The sequence below is a fragment of the Citrus clementina genome, unplaced genomic scaffold, assembly GCF_000493195.1.
Source record: "Citrus clementina cultivar Clemenules unplaced genomic scaffold, Citrus_clementina_v1.0 scaffold_2, whole genome shotgun sequence".
NCBI classification, from domain to species: domain Eukaryota; kingdom Viridiplantae; phylum Streptophyta; class Magnoliopsida; order Sapindales; family Rutaceae; genus Citrus; species Citrus x clementina.
The window spans coordinates 16640750-16657413 of record NW_006262688.1 but is presented as its reverse complement, the minus strand read 5'-3'; the positions used below and the strand labels follow the sequence as shown (position 1 = coordinate 16657413).

Here is a 16664-nt window from a genome sequence, read left to right as displayed (position 1 = left end):
GGAATAACATACCTGCTGACATCTGTTGGTTAATCGAGGCTAAAGTACGATCGGCAGGTGAGTTACCTCCAAAATTTATTGCATTCATGCCTTGTTGTGGTAAAGGAGATTATGCAAGAAAACGACGAGCTCGAAGAATTTCTGTTGCTTGTCATAAGTGTGCCAGAATGAGTTGCAATAAAAACCCATGTTCTTTAGGAATGGTGTCTGATAACAGGGAAGATAAGATTCAATTCATTAGGGATGGCTTGAATAAGGAGTCATTGGATGATATCCTTTTGTCTCTTGAAACGCATCCCAGTGGATATGTGCAAGGAGCGATTCTCCAGTTATGGCCATTATTCCAGAAACAGCATGCACGATATAGTCTCGGGAATCTGACTATAAACGACCATGTTTGCCAGTTTATAAGAAAACTGGATAGGAAGCCTATCCTCGACCCATAAAGGGCGTTCAAGCCGTTTCTGGACGTAAAACCAGAGGAAGATGTGAGCCACAGTCGCAACTACCTGTAAATATCCTTTTACTTTACTGTTATTTTTGTTTTATTGTGTGCATTATTGTCTTTAATAATTTTATTACTGTTTGCTTTTTTCTTATTACTATTTACTTTTTCCTTTTTACTGTTTCCTTTTTGACTCGCGAGCCACGTGCTTTACGCGTTATTTGACACTGACCTGTTACCTCATACACAACTGTGACCCACTGGCACCAAGACTCTTAAATGTGATTTTTTTTGTCAAGCACTCACAAATTGTTTTTTGAGAAGTATCACAATGGCAGCTACTCCAAATAGACAATTCAAGAATATTTGTGTGCTTTCTGGATTTACCTATGGCAAACATAAAGAGTTCGTTGAGGCAGCCATCGATCTTGGTAGAAGTATAGCAGAGAGAAATTAAACTTGGTGTATGGAGGAGGTAACCGAGGGTTATCAAAAATGGTCTCTGAAGCAGCTTTTGTCAAAGGAAGTCAAGTGTTAGGCATCATCCCAAGAGTCCTAAAACCGTTGGGCAGTTCGTCTGACTCATCAACTGGAGAAGAGTTAGTTGTCTCAGGTATGCAAGAAAGAATAACTGAAATGCTTAATCATGCTGATGCTTTTATTTTCCTTTCAGGAGATCTTGCAACACTAGATGAAATGCAAGTTATGCAAGCCAAGAGGGGGGGTGAATTGGGATTTTAAATTTTATGCAATACAATTCGCACAACAATTTAATCTACCGCCTTAATCAAATCAAAAACAATAAATTCAATCAAGTACAATATTAAAAGAGTAAGGGAAGAGAAAACGAACACAAGGATTTTTACGTGGTTCGGCTATCCCCGCCTACGTCCACGCCTCCAAGCTCACCCGGCTTGAGGATTTCACTATCCAAGCCTCCCAAGGCTTCAAATGTTTACAATTGACTTCTAAGGTGTCAATGAACCTTTACAACAAGAGATTATATCCCCAATCTCTTCACCCCAAGTGTTTCCCACACTTGTACACTCACAAATTGATGAGAAATGAAATTCAACACAATAAAACTCTCTTTAAGAGTGAATAACAAATTATAGCTCAATGATGATTCAACAAATGATGATTTACGAAATGGAAGCTCAATATATGTTATATGATCTTATATTTGCTTGTGTTTTTTTTTTAAATGAAGTTTGAGTTGAGTTTTTATAGTGGAAGCCCAAAAACTAGCTGTTATAGGCAAATTCCAGCGCTCAAGCGGTTAGCCGCTTGATTTATCCGGCTAGCCGCTCAGGAACAGTAATATTACCGTTATTTTTGAATTTGCTACAGTAACACTGTTCATTGAAATTACACTTTAGCCCAAAACTTTCTATAATTATACTATGGCCCAAAACGTCAGAAAACTTTACAAATAGGTCCAATTTCAGAACTTCTCAAAAATAATTTTCTTTCCCAAACTTCCTAAAATTATGATATGACCCTAAAAATTTTATTATTTCGTACAAAGGTCCTTTTCAACATAATACCCATATTTTTCAAAGTTCTCAAAACCTTTCACTTTAGTTCAAAATATTCATAAATTATAGTATGGCCCAAAACATTTAAAATATTTGTAAAAACATCCAACTCCGAAATTTGATACTTATTAAAATCAAAGATTTCAAATCTTAACATTTAAGTCCAATTTACTCAAATCCACAAAATACTTTACTTTATAAAAATAAAATATTTTAGTTTATGAAAGGTATTTAATTAAATTAATCTCTTGAGCTTCTCAAATGCTAAATCATGCATCAATTAAATCGTACCGGCTTTACAAGAATTTGTCGCAATAATTCGTCCGTTGAGCTCTAAGCTTTATTCTTGATTTCGCCGCTGTCCGTTGAGTGTCTTTAATCTTGATTTCACTTGATTCACTTGCATAAATATTATCCTTAAAAAACTAGTGTAAATGTGAAATACAATATTTATTATTGTTACTTAAGACACATGTTTGTTATCATCAAAATTACATTATGTGTAGCCCTTTAGGCTAACACTAGAGGCACTTATCACACTACCATCTTGGGCTTATCTCCACATCCACCAGAAACTCATCGGTTTGTTAAATGTCAATAACTTTTATGATGGCTTTATCGCATTTCTTAACCATGCAATAAAAAACTATTTCATTCCCGCTAATGTGAAAAAACTCTTTATTTGTGCTCACACTGCTAATGAGCTACTTAATCTGTTACAAGCTTATAGACCGGAGCCAGACCCTGGACCTTTGTGTTGGAGCGTCCAAATAATGATGGTAACAGTAGCAGCAGTAAGAAGTACAAATTAGATTTAACTCTCTGCCTGTAAATATTTTCTTCTGTGTTGCACCACCCAGGTGATGTCTTCTAAACTCTACTTCTTTCCTTTCAAACATTGAGGACAATGTTTCATTCTGGTTGGGGGGAGGGAATAGTCGACAATTGTGGAATCTTGGTTAGGTTTTTACTAATTTTTTGTTGTAGAAACTAACTGTTGCTAACTTTTTGTGTTGAATATGGCTGAATATGGAATGTAGTTACTCTAGAAACGCATCTTCATTGTTTGGAAAAAAAAATTTCAAAAAAAAAAATTAGACATTTTCTTTTTCTTTATTAAGTTTTGATGTTTATTTTTCTTCTTTTTAATTTCTCCTCTATGAATATACATTTTCCAACTTTTGAGTCGAAGATGGCTGAATATGGAGTGTAGTGCCTCTAGAAACGCATCTTCTTAGTAAAAAAAAAAAAACCCATTTTCTTTTTCTATCATTTTAAGTGTACTTTTTCTAATTTATTTTTTTTGCATCATTTTCACATTTCTGCATGCATATTTTTCTTTCATGTTTAGAATAGGTTGGGGGGTAGAATGTTGTTTAAAAAAAAATTGTGTGATTTGTTTTAACATTGGATGACATGATTAATTTCAAATTTTAGTATTTGTATTATCTTTGGTCTTAAGTGATGTTACATTATGTTTGCTACTCTACATGTTGATGTTAGAGACAAATATGAGTTGCTTGAAGGAATGAACATGTCATAATAAGTACCAAGTGAGTTTTTGAGCCTATCATTTTTCTTGGAGAGTAACCATTTTGCCCATTCTTTATATAGCTTAACAGTTTATTATTTTATATACGATCTTTAGATTTCTTTTGAGTTAACCCTTAAAAAAAAAAATGTGTGTTGCTACATTGGGAGGCCCATCTAACTAGTAGATATGGATGATTATTTAGAGCCCTAAAAGACGATGGAAAGGCCATCTTTGTCCCGTTTGAGCCTTTTTAGCCATCCCTTTTGTGATATATCCATAGTTAACCCTTTTGAGCCTTTAAAAAAAAAAAAAAACCTTTTCTTTGTCAACTTATCATCTTGACCCACTTCGATTTGGAGTATTACCCGATATCTTATAAGGTCCATCACCTATTTATGTTTGAGAAAAATGTAAATAATTATTTTGTTCAGTGAAGTTGTGACAAATAAAAGCAAAAAAAAAAAAGAGAAAAAAAAACAAAACAAAAGTTGTTATTTCAAAAGAATAAAAATAACAATAATAGGTGAAATCCACCTTGCAACTTCCAAAAAAAAAAAAATTCTCTGCATTTTTCTCAAACATACACTTTGTTTTCCTTATTTCCCTTCTTTGTTAACCATGTCCCTAGCCTACGTTACGTCCTAATAAAAGTCCTTCTTGATTTTAGGGAACTATAGTCCGAAGTAGAAGCTAGTTATATGGGCTAAAAAGATGTAGTGATGCATAATTAAAAAGAAAAAAAAGATAAATAAAGTGGGTTGACTAACATTTTATTTGACTTGAGATCGTATTATTTCTAAGCTGAGGGCATATTTATTTCATCTTGGTGAGAGCATGTGATATCACTTCTTTATTATTTTCTCTCTCAATTACCATTAATTGGAGTGACTATTTTTATTGGGTTTAATTTATTTGTGAGAGTGTCACTACTTCCAGTGAGATTTTGGGGTTTGACATGTCATTCTTGAAAGTAGCTATAACAAAGTCTACTGAGCTAATTCATGTGGATGATTGATGTGGGTGTGATGTTGCTTTAGACTGGAGATAATGCTTATACTTTTATTTGATTGCTATCATTAATCTGATTGAATAAACAGGAGTGTTTCTAAAAAAAAAAAATTATTTTGAATTTGAATTTTGTTTTCGCTTTATTTGCTAGGGACTAGCAATAAGCTGGTTGGGGGGTGTGTTGAGTGTTAGAAAATGCATATTTATAAAGGAGAAAACCGTCATTTTACATTTCAAGTCTTACTAACAGCCCTTACTTTTATGTATTTAACATTCTTCTGATTTAATTACATGTGTTTTATTTTAATTAAGTATTTTATGTATTTTAGGGGCATTATAGTCATTTCATAATAAAGGAGAAATCAGACGGCAAAACGGACATCACTTTTGAACTCAGGACGGTCAAAAACCTTAGGAGGAGCATAAAAGGAAAAATGGCACTATTCATATGTACGGTACTATTCACGTGTACGGTACTGTATACGTTACTGTTCACGACACTGTTCACATAGATGGATGATGACGTGGCATTGACCGATGATGTGGCATTGACTGATGAGGTGTCACGATCCTATTGGACTAAAATTCTTATGTACTGTTGATGGTGACGTGGCAGCATATCAGTGGACGAAAAATCTCGCGTACGGTGCATGCATCACACATGATTATTTTCAACCAAACCGCGTTACTGTTCATCCGGGTCAAACCGCGTTACTATTCAAAGTCGGGTCAAACCGTGTTACTGTTCATCCGCGTGGTCAAACCGTGGACTGTTGACTGATGACGTGGCGCAATCCTGAGCGTCCAAACTGTTTTTAATCCGATGGCCATGATTTACTCCATGTATCTATAAAAAGGGGGCCTCTCCCCCCTAATTTAATATCTTTAAATCCATTTTTGGGATCCATTTTCTGTAATTCCCTCTCCATCTTGTATTCTCTTCGTATTTTAATAAATTCTCATTTTGCCCCTAGTTCAATTATGAGTGGCTAATTTTCTTTTAAGCTTGGGTTGGAGGTGAAGTCTCAACATGTGTCATGGGCTTAATTTGGTAAATTTATTTTCTCTTCCCCTCTAGTTTTTGTGGATGTTTTGACTTCTCGTCGACAAATAATAATAATCTTGTCTAGATACCGCCTTGGTTACACCGGCTCTCTAGTATAAGGTTATTATTATTTGGCACGATAAGCCCTTAGCACCATATTGATTAGAGCGTGGTTCATGAGGTGTGGATTCCCCCCTCATGATTTAATTGGCATTAATAAGGATTATTTAGCCCATGATGCATGTTGATACGGATCCAGATACCCAAGTACGTCATTTTAATAGAATTCTCTTCAATTTATTCTCGCCATTTTAATTTAAGTTTTAGCATTTTCCAAATCATTTCCACCACAATTCCAACCACCCATTTACAAAATTAATTCTATATATAATTAAAATCCACCTCTTCGTGGGATCGACACTCGTCACCATTAGTCTATACTACAATAAATTCGTGCGCTTGCGAGTACATTAAAATTTGCACAATAGTTGCCTCTGTAAGTTCGACACATAATGAGCTTGTTTAGCAGATGACGACGCAAAAGGACTTCCAACTTGGCAGTTGACACTGGTATGGTTCCCTCCGCATAATTCACACACTTGAGTTTGAATAGCACTGACATTTAGGTGCTCTAGCTTATTAGATAAAGCAGTTATATGTGCAGATAAAACAGTGACAACATCAATATTATGGGCTCCTACAGTTTTCCTTTGCAATGATCGCTCTAAAGACCACTGGTAATTGTTAGAGGCCATCTCCTCCAATAATTTATAAGTTGCTTCTGGTGTTTTTCCCATTAACGTTCCTCCTGCTGCAGCATCAATCAATGTTCTGGTATTGGATCCCAAACCATTGTAAAATGTCTGTACTTGAAGCCAAACTGGTAGACCATGATGTGGGCATTTTCTTAGTAGGTCTTTGTATCTCTCCCATGCTTTATATATTAATTCAATCTCGAACTGAGCAAAGGTTGTGATGTCTTTCCTCAACTTAGCTGTTTTTACTGGAGGAAAGTACTTTGCTAAGAAGAAGAAGGCAACCGCACAAGAAGAATTGAAGCCAAGAGAAAAAAAAATAATAATAGAGCAGCAGCCGCAAGTCTTGAGCAAAAGCCGAGACTAGCAAGAACAATTTGGAGGAGGAGGATGACGCATTAATTCTTGAGTTTTTCCTTTCTCTCTTTTCTATTATCTTGCTTGAATGTTTCCAATTAAATTCATGAATTCTCTTTATATTTTCATGAACTAATTTATTTTACTATGGCTACGATGTAGCCTAACTATGAAGATTTGATTCCATAAATCTGTGTTATTTTTAATTTATTATTCCATGGTTGAGTGTTCATTATTGTGTTTAATGCTTTTAAATATCTGGCCAATATTTAAATGATTTGAGGATACATAATGAGACTGAGAGTAGATTTATGTATTTTTACTTTGTGTAATGGATGTCATGAATTGAACGAAAGACAGAGATGTGCCAACGTGATTCATGGAAGTTTTCTAAGAGTTTCCATAGAGCTTAATGAATCTTTGCATATTTAAATTCACATAGAGATATAGTGGGTTAATATGTGGAGATATTTTTTATATTACTCTAGAGAGGATATTGAATAGATTAGGGAAATTCACTGTCAACATGAGTAATAAACTTTAATAGCATAGATGGAGGATTAAATTGGATTGGTTATGGTGAAATCGGATGTCCTAGTGTTTTAATCTCTTGGTATTTTTTATTACTGCCTGCATCTTTATTTAATTTTTAGTTATTTTATTTTATTTTAATCTAAATTCACTTATTCGATTGTTCAAATAAATTAGGGTTAGAATAATTTCGGTAGCTAATAAGATATACAATCTCTGTGGGACGATACTATACTCTTCATTATATTACTTATGTCGACTAGTATATTTGCTAGTATACGCATCACCAAGTCACTACAATGAAAATAAAATTAGATAAGAAAAATAATGACTGAAAATCACAAAGGCAAAACAATAACCTAGATTCTGAAATGAAGTAGAAACAAAGTCGTCAGTATTAGGGTCATCCTTCTAGCATGAATCCTTCTAGCCCTTGGTCTGATCCCAGAAATCAAGGGGGATGATTGTAGGGATGGCAAACAACGGGCCTGGGCCGGGCTTTTTCAAGCCCATGTCTAGGCCCACTGTCAGTTAAGCGTGTGAGTCTGGGTTGGGCTTGGGCTTTATTTATTTATTTTTAAAATTTTAAATTATTATAAATTTGAAATAAATTAATGATCAATAAGTTATTACAATCATAGATAAATTAAAGAAAATGAATATTTCAAATTAAAATAATAAATAAAGCAAATAAAAGCTCATAACTTTAATTTTCTTTAATACTGGATTTTCTAATTCAAACGCTCTCTTAATTAATTGACACAAAGGAGAGAATTTAGTATCATAATTTTAGCTTTTTTGAATCATAATTGTTTTATAAGTTAAGAATTTAAGTTTTCTTTTTTATTTTTAAATTACTTTTCAATTTTAATTATATTATTCTAATTTATAAAATTATTTTTTTAAAAAAAGTACTTGGTCTGGGCTTTGTCCGAGCTTTTTTTCTTGAGCCCTTGTCCAGACCCTCATGTGTGAGGGCCAGGCCTAAACCCGCGAGCCTGAACTAGGCCCAAACAAACTTGGACCGGCCCGGACTTTTTTGCCACCCCTAGATGATTGGGTCAATATGAGCCCAGCCAGCCAAGCAATAACAACTACTTCCCCTAGACACTGATTTAAGTTGATATAATCTCCTAAATTCGTCAAAAGATAAGTCAGAATGCATCCCTGAGCATCTCCAGAGCATGCAGTGACCCATAATAGCTTTGTAGATCACAGGGTTAAGTTGAGCAGAGGCAACATTAAGAGATCTAAAAATAAATTAATGAAAGAATGTAAAGGTAACATGACTCTGACTTTAAACAAATAAGGATACAAGGCTACACAACCCTTGGGAGGCGTTGCCATGTTTTCATTAGGGCTTGGGATCCTAAGTTCGATAGAGGTAGGAATATGATAATCTCTCAATTTTTCTAGGGTTGGAGGTGTGGCTTTGGATTCCCATTGGCTAGTCAATAACCCCTCTATAAGGACTTCTTCTTCTTCATCATCGGAAATATGAATAGAAACCGTAGAGGGAGGAGAGGCAGTGAGGGGTGGTGCATAATGCTCCCGGTAACAAGTCTAAGTGACCCAACATCCTTACTTGGTTCCCCATGTTTTGCTTTGAAGGGTTCATGGAAAGTAAGAAAAAAAAGTGGAATGAAAAAAGGAAGAGAGGAGAGCGAAACATACTTTAGAAAGCAAGAGAAGATAAAGATTCCAAATGTCGTAGAAGAAAAATAAAAAATAAATTGTGTTTGCGAACGATACATATCCCGAGGGTAGTGTGTTTTAGTTTGCTTGAGTGTCTATATCTTTCCCTATCATTATTTCGCTATATGAATGACATATGATAAAGTTAGATTGTTGTGCATATTAAACCACCATAAAATTCTGAGCAAAAACTCAAGTTGAAAATAACTCAGTATTCTATTGAAAGTAGATGAGGTAGTCTCGTGGAAACCTGAGAGAACAAAAACACTATTTCTAACAGCTGGTCTACACAATAAGGCACTAATTATACATAAATAAGTTAAGTCAAATCCAGTGGATATATTGTTTTAAGCCATAAACACAAAAATAGTTCCAAAACAAACAGAAACATTAAATAAACCTCTTAGGGAAGGTAGCTTAAAGTACTTTGAACAAAAAGAGAATCCATAAGAGCATCATGACTATTGTGTTATTGGTTGGAATAGATCAAGCAAATGGATCATCTTTTTCCTTATAATAAGTTGAAATAATAAAGGCATCTGAGCTTTATATTGGCTTCCTTAAGTAATGCCCACAAAAGTTTCAATAACTTATTTTCTTGGTTTTCCACACTTAGTTTAAGACATTGATTTTGAACATAGTAGGTTCTTAAGTGGGGAGCCTTAAATTTAGGGTTGTCTATTTGTACTTGCAATATGATATAAAGGGCTAGTTGTTTCGCTAAATCTTCAGCTTGCTGCTATCAAATTGAATGGTTTTTCTCTTGTCTTCAAAATGCTCCATTACAATTTTTTAAATGTCAACTTCTCTTCCTTATTTTTCTGTTTAGCATCCTCCTATGTTAGTTTGCCTTCTTGGAGGTTATGTTCTTAGCTAAGCTAGAAGGAGTGCTCTTAGAGACTTACCTTCTTAGGGAGAATAGTTGATGATTCCCTAAGTAGGCTATATCCTTTATTCAATATTGGAATAAGGTTGAAAAAAAAATCATTAGAAGGCATTAAAATGTTTTAATAAAGTAGAACACGACAAAAGGAGATAGGGATTTACATCTTAGCAAGCCCTAAGAGCTCTATTGTAGTAATTTTTAATGCTCATGTGGTTTGTTAAGGCATTTGCCCCAGGAGTATTGTTTCAATGCTCTAAGAAAATTCAATCCTCCAATTATACATTTTTCAAGAAAAACAAAAGAGATTGACAAGCTTCGCATTTGTATAACAGGTTTCAGCAAATTTCCCTTAGAACTGCTTGAAGGGGATTGCTAAAATCTTCTATTAACTCTATTTGAAGCTGAAGGGTGAGCACTTCTACTACTCTAAGGAGTAGCTGATTTCTTCTTAATAAACCTAGGCATTATATTCATAAATGATTGTATGTCTTACGGCCTATACTCTAGGGGTATTCAGAATCTAATCTGATCCGCTCAATCCATCTGATCCACTTAATATGATCCGTATAAATCCGATCCGTGGATTGGTGGATTGGATATAGATTGAAAATTTAAAAATCCGCAGTCGATGGATTGGATATGGATTTACTTTTGTAAATCTGCAGAAATCCGTGAATCCGCAATATATATATATAATTAAAAAATTATTATAAATTTAATTTAAAAAATTATAAATGTGACATTACATACTTACATAAGCACTATAACATATCTTAGCCATTACCTAATAATAATATAAAATGAAAAATAATTAAATAATCAAATATACAAATATAACTTGTAAAAATTGTAAAACAAAATAAAAGCAAAGTCACACGCACTAGCAAAAGTAAAGTAACATAACGTCAAGTCACCAACAATTTGCAAACAAAAAACCCTAAGCTTCCCCGCCGTCACACACACTAGCAACACTCAATACTGGTTGGATACACTCTCGACACAGATTTGAAGGACATGGGCCGCGCGATTTCGGCGAGAGCAAGCCATCTTCTTTCCCAAGTCGATCGAGCCACTTCACATTTATTGGTTCCGGCTGAACAATTTCACTATCACAACCTTCAAGATCGCCACCCGCACGGCTTCTTCTGGTTCCCATCGTGGACAGCTCCGTAATCACCACTTTTCGACAGGCGCAATAGCCCTGGTGAAGGATCAGACTGTGTTTGGTTTCTGAAACTTTGTCATTTCAATTAATTGTGACTTTATTTGAACAATTAATTTTGGTGTTATATTAACGTATTATTGTAACTTTATTTGAACAATTAAGCTTGGTGTGTTATATTTTAAAATTTTGAACGTATTATTATAGTTTTATTTGAATAATTAGTCTCGATGTGTTATATTTGAAACTTTAAATGTATTATTTTAGCTTTATTTAAATAATTTATTTATTTAAATTTTATTCAATTTTAAATTTAATTAGTAGCAAAATTATTTTTATATTAGATTTTTTTTATTTCATTAGTTGGAGAGAACTAAAAATTTTTAATTTGAAAACTAATGCACAAAATGGTGGATTGGATATGGATTGAGTCAAATCCGCATCCGATCCGTAGATGTATTGATTGGATTTGAATTGGATTTTATCAATTCGTAGATTGGATTGGATTGAAAAATTATAATCCGTAAAATCATAGATCGGATATGGATTGATGTCCAATCTGTAAAATCCGATCCGCGAACACCCCTACTGTACTCACCATCATTAGCAAACACCTCAAGAGAGCATACAAAAATCCTCTAAAATAACGGAAATCCCTCTAAATTAATTTTTTCGATATTTGTATAGTTTTACCACACCTATGCTAACTTGGAATTAGAAGGTTGATCTCATCACCGTCAACATGACACCTGAGTTATAGTGGAGATCCAAGCACTTAGAGTGCATCGCCTAACTCTAGAATAAAACCCACAGAAGATATAAGTTTGATATAGAAGATTTTTGAGGTATTAAAACTTTCAAAAAAACGCCACTTATCCCTCATGCAAAATTTGCTCTTTGAGTTTCTTGTTCTTTAGTTCTTTCAAAACAAGAGACTAAGGGATCTTATGGTAAATTACTGATTTAGACCAATGGCTAGAGATACGTGGCAATGGAAAATAAAAGATAAGAGATGTCAACACTTTTAAGTCAATGAAGGATAGCTTAAGGTTCGCTAGGAATAGTCTTTCAGAGAAGATAACTCTAATAAATTTATCTAGTTCAAGGGGCAAAGTGAGACTAAAAAAAAAAGCGAATTGAGCCCTCATTTGTGGGGCTTCATGCCATCAGAAAATGGATAATATGCTAAAAATAAGGGATCAATAAGAGAATAAACCTACTAAGCACATTAATAAAGAAATGACATATCAGACACCTCAATTGCCCCTTGAAAAGTAACTGACTACTATATCAATGTCTGCCACATAGCAAATAGTAAATTTTTGTCTTATGTTAACAACAAAAAATAAAAATGTTACGTTAGAAACTTAAAAAGTTAGTTAATCTTAATTTTTTTGACAGGTATCCTCCCATAATCTATTAATTTAAGTTATTATTCATTCTTTACAATTTTAAATTTAAGTTTCATTCTTTATAATTTTAAATTTAAGTAATAGAATAATTATTATACAATGCATTTGTTTTCACATTAAATAAATAATTAATCAGCTTCATACATGTAATAAGGTATAACTAATTTTACATAATTTCAAATTTACGTATAGAAATTTATTATTTTGAAAATATTATTTATAAACTCCATAATGAAATTTAAATGACTATCCAAGCATTTATTTAATATTTATTTATTTTTTATTTTGATATTGTCAAAATTTTTATAAAACCTTATCCAATATTGTATTACACTAAAAACAAGATAATATTATTATAATCCAATTGGTACTTTTAGTAAATGGAAGTGGAGAGTATTTTAGCAAATTAAAATAATTCATCCATATTTTTAATATATAAATATGTTCATTTACTAAATTACTTTTGACTCATATAATAAAATATTTTAATGGACTAATGTGTCAAATTTTTTAATCTTTCCTTATTTTTTTAGTAAACAAAATGGATTGTATCGTTAATAACTAAGTAAGTGCATCCATGCCGTTGGAATAACTTTTGCAACTCTTGAGTTGAATCCAATGGTTGGATCACAAAAAGATAAAAAAAATGGTGTATGAAATCACAATTGTATTGGAGCTGGACCCTTATATAAAATGCCCATATTGTACTATCAATAATGATATGTGTATAAAGACTTGCACATAAACACTAAAGACAAAAAGTAATTTTTATCTTTTAATAATTTTATATAATTTTACATGTAATTTTTACGTTCACATAACATTATTGTTTTACTATTAAAGTAACGAAACTAGCCCTAATTTTAATTTAAGTAGCTATTTTTTAAAATAAATTATAAATTTGGAATCAAGTTGGTTTCAAGGATATGATCTATTAAATTGGTAAAAGAGCTCCTGTAACTTATATTAATCATAGAGCAGGAAGGACATTTGCCATTTACTATTATGTTCTATTATTTTTGAAACGGGTTGTCGTTTTTGAACAGGTCGCATTCAGGTTGGCCGTTTTTCAAGATTTTAGACGAGCACAAGAAGAGGCCCAATAAGTCCCAAGTAAATCCAAGATTTCAGATGCTTAAGGCTTAAGCCTTGGCTTCGGGAGTCGCATGCGTGTTGCGTCAATTAAACTAATTAAATGTCATTTTAATCTGAACCGTCACGTCAAACAACGATCCAACCCACCAGGGGCCCACACGCTGCCGTGGAAACTACCTAAAGGCGAAGACTGACGGAATCTTGAAAATTGAACGTTTCAAATTTTAATGAGCGCGTTTGACTTTCATAGATCCGCGAAAAATAAACAAACAGTGGGGCCCATTTTACACCAAACTTTCGTTATGTTTATAAATATATCAATAAAACAATTTTACAATTAATTAATTAAATATTTCTTATATCTTTTTCGTCCCTTAAATTTCTTTAATTATCTTTTATACTTTAACATAAATTTATTTAATTATTTTATTCTAATAACATAAAATATCCAAATAGCCCTAAGAAATATATGTTTTTATATATAATTTTGAGGTACTTATTGTTTAATTTTGTAACTTGTAATCTAACTTTCTTTAATGAAATCTTAATTTTCAATATCTTACATGAAATGACATAAATTTTGTAATATGATAATTTATATGAGTATTATACTATAAAGATTTTAAGTTAATTTAATTAAATATTAATAATCATGCATACTATAAAGTAGTATCGACACATCATTTAAGAACAATTAATTTTATATAAAAATTTAAAAAATTGAAGTTAATGCAAATTTTTGGTACTTTTATCTTATAAAAGTAAAGTAGTCAATTTAAACTTAAAATAAAAGCAGTCTTATAATAAAAAAATTAAAGTCGTAAAAAATAAATTAAAATGATCTAATTAATTAATTTTCTAAAATTCCTTTTTACTTGAAATTTTTATAATTATTATTTAGAAGCATGATAGATTTAAAGTGTAGGGTGAATTCACCACCCTAAATAAAGAGTAATCTTTAACGACCTCCACTAAAGTTTCACATATTTACACTTAGATGCAGAGTATGGCCGAATTATTTACACTTTTTCCTATCATTTCCTAGCCACCAAACACATTAACAAAAAAAAAAATTCCCAGGAAAAAAAAAGATTGGAAAGCTAAAACCTAATTGACAAAATTCCTTCTTTTTGTTGAATCAAATGCTTCCTTGATGCAATCTTTAACACCCCAATTTCTCCCTCCTTTAATTCCCTTCAAACCCATAAGGAAACCCAATTTATTCTCTTTAAACAAACCCCATTTTGTAAATTCTCTTTAAAATGCTCGGTTTTAATTGTTTCGGACCCAATGACCCATGTGGTATCCATTCAAATTGCTTCAGGTTGTGGTGATGAGAGGGTCATTGATCTTCACCACTTTTATCCATAAATCATGTATGATTAAATTCTAGTCATATATTAGATTTGGCAAGGCTTGATGAATAGCATAAAGCTTGTCTCATTCATAGCTTAGTTGAAAATGGTAAGTTTTGTTCTTTACAACAGATATGATTTCAGTGTTTGTAAATGGTTGAGCTGTTAAGTTGCTTAAGTGAAATAAAACAAAAAAAAATGCATAAGTTTGATTTGATGAAAGAGAAACTTAAGTTATCATACGCTGGCAACGGATTTGATCGGGTAATAGAATTCAATTGTTTTTTCTTAGATATCAATGCAAATTGTGTTTTGTTTTTGAATTTTTTTGAATTTGAAATGAGCTTTTATGGGCTTGCCCTCCAAAATTGATGTTATACATACTTTTATAGACATGGAAGGGGAGGTTTGTGATAATATGGTCATACTATGCAAGCATGCCTTTAAGTGTAATTATGTAACATTTTAAGGGAGGTGTTTAAAAATTACCTAATAAACAAAGGCCGATAATATTTCCACCCCACACTTTTTGTTAACCCGAGCTCCTTCTAAAAATAATTATACAAAGTTCAAATAATTTTAAATATTTCAAATATAGAAAAATTTTAGAGAATTAATTAATTAGATCTTTATTTATTTATTTATTTATTATATCTTAGATATTTTATTATATTTGACTACTAAAATTGCTTTAGCCTTTTTTTTAATTTTATACAAAATTCATTATTTCTAAATGATGTGTCAATATTACTTTATTAGTAACATTATTAATTTTGATAAATACTTAGTTTCACATCAATTTTTATTATTTTCTTTGTGGTTATTTGATATTTTCAAGAAGTTCATGAATTTTTAATAATCTTTTATGTTTTGTCAGGCTTTTTGAGCCAAATAAACAAAATGGAGGAGAAATGCTACAAAATGGTGTGAAGAATGGCCAAACTGCAACTTTATGATTTTTTTTTTTTGTGAGATAAATTTTGGGCTTTATTTACTTTATTGGGTAATAGAAATTGATTCTTAAAAGACTAGTTGGATTTCCTATTTGGCCATATTAAAATTGGATTTTAAAGATATTTTGACATATGAGCCTATTTCCTTTGGCTTAAAACCTATTCTTATAAGGATGAAGGAGATTAAAAATGACTTTTACTAGTCCTAGAACAATTAGGATAGCAACTATATGTAAAGGAAACAAGTTGGACACCGGAGGGAGAGAAAAAAGTGAAGAATCAATTCAAAAAGAGAGAAAATCGCAAGGAAGAGAGGAGTAGGCGAATTAGAGAGAAAAGTTGGTTGCCATATTTATGATTCAAATAATAAGACTTTCTTTCTCTTGTTTTTGTTTAGTTTTCTTCAATGGATTTGATATCGAATAATTCAGACATGCGAGAGTGATCTTTTTACTAGTTAGGGTTGATTTAAAGAAGCTAGACATGGATTTTTATTAATAAAGTTGTAGAATTAGAATTTCTTCATCTTTCTCTAAAAAATTTATGTTTCACTAATTTTAACGTTCAAAAATTCCTATCTTGTTTGTTTAAGTGTACAAGTAGATGAATTCAATGGTGATTTGATTGCTAGTTTAGAGCTTTTGATCCGTAATTGTCAAAGAACTAACTTAAGTGACAAATGGCCATCAAGATTGTACAATATTTTCATTTGATTATATGTGGAATATAATTTAAGATAAATATACATAGCTTGTGTGCTTGTTTCTTGATTCATGCTATATCTTTCTTGATTCCAATGATTTCATTAAATTAAATCTAAAGAGCTTGTTCTAGATTGTTTCTTGGAAAAAAAGTAAAGAGTTTGTTTTACTTGGAGCTAATTAAGGAAAGAT

The 16664-nt window shown here is 32.1% G+C and overlaps 1 non-coding gene across 1 annotated transcript; it reads left to right on the top strand.

Moving 5' to 3' along the window:
• Positions 1–6455: 6455 nt before the first annotated feature.
• On the top strand, positions 6456–6562 carry LOC112101241. The gene has a single exon (XR_002907368.1). It is a non-coding gene; the product is annotated as a small nucleolar RNA R71 (small nucleolar RNA).
• Positions 6563–16664: the final 10102 nt, after the last annotated feature.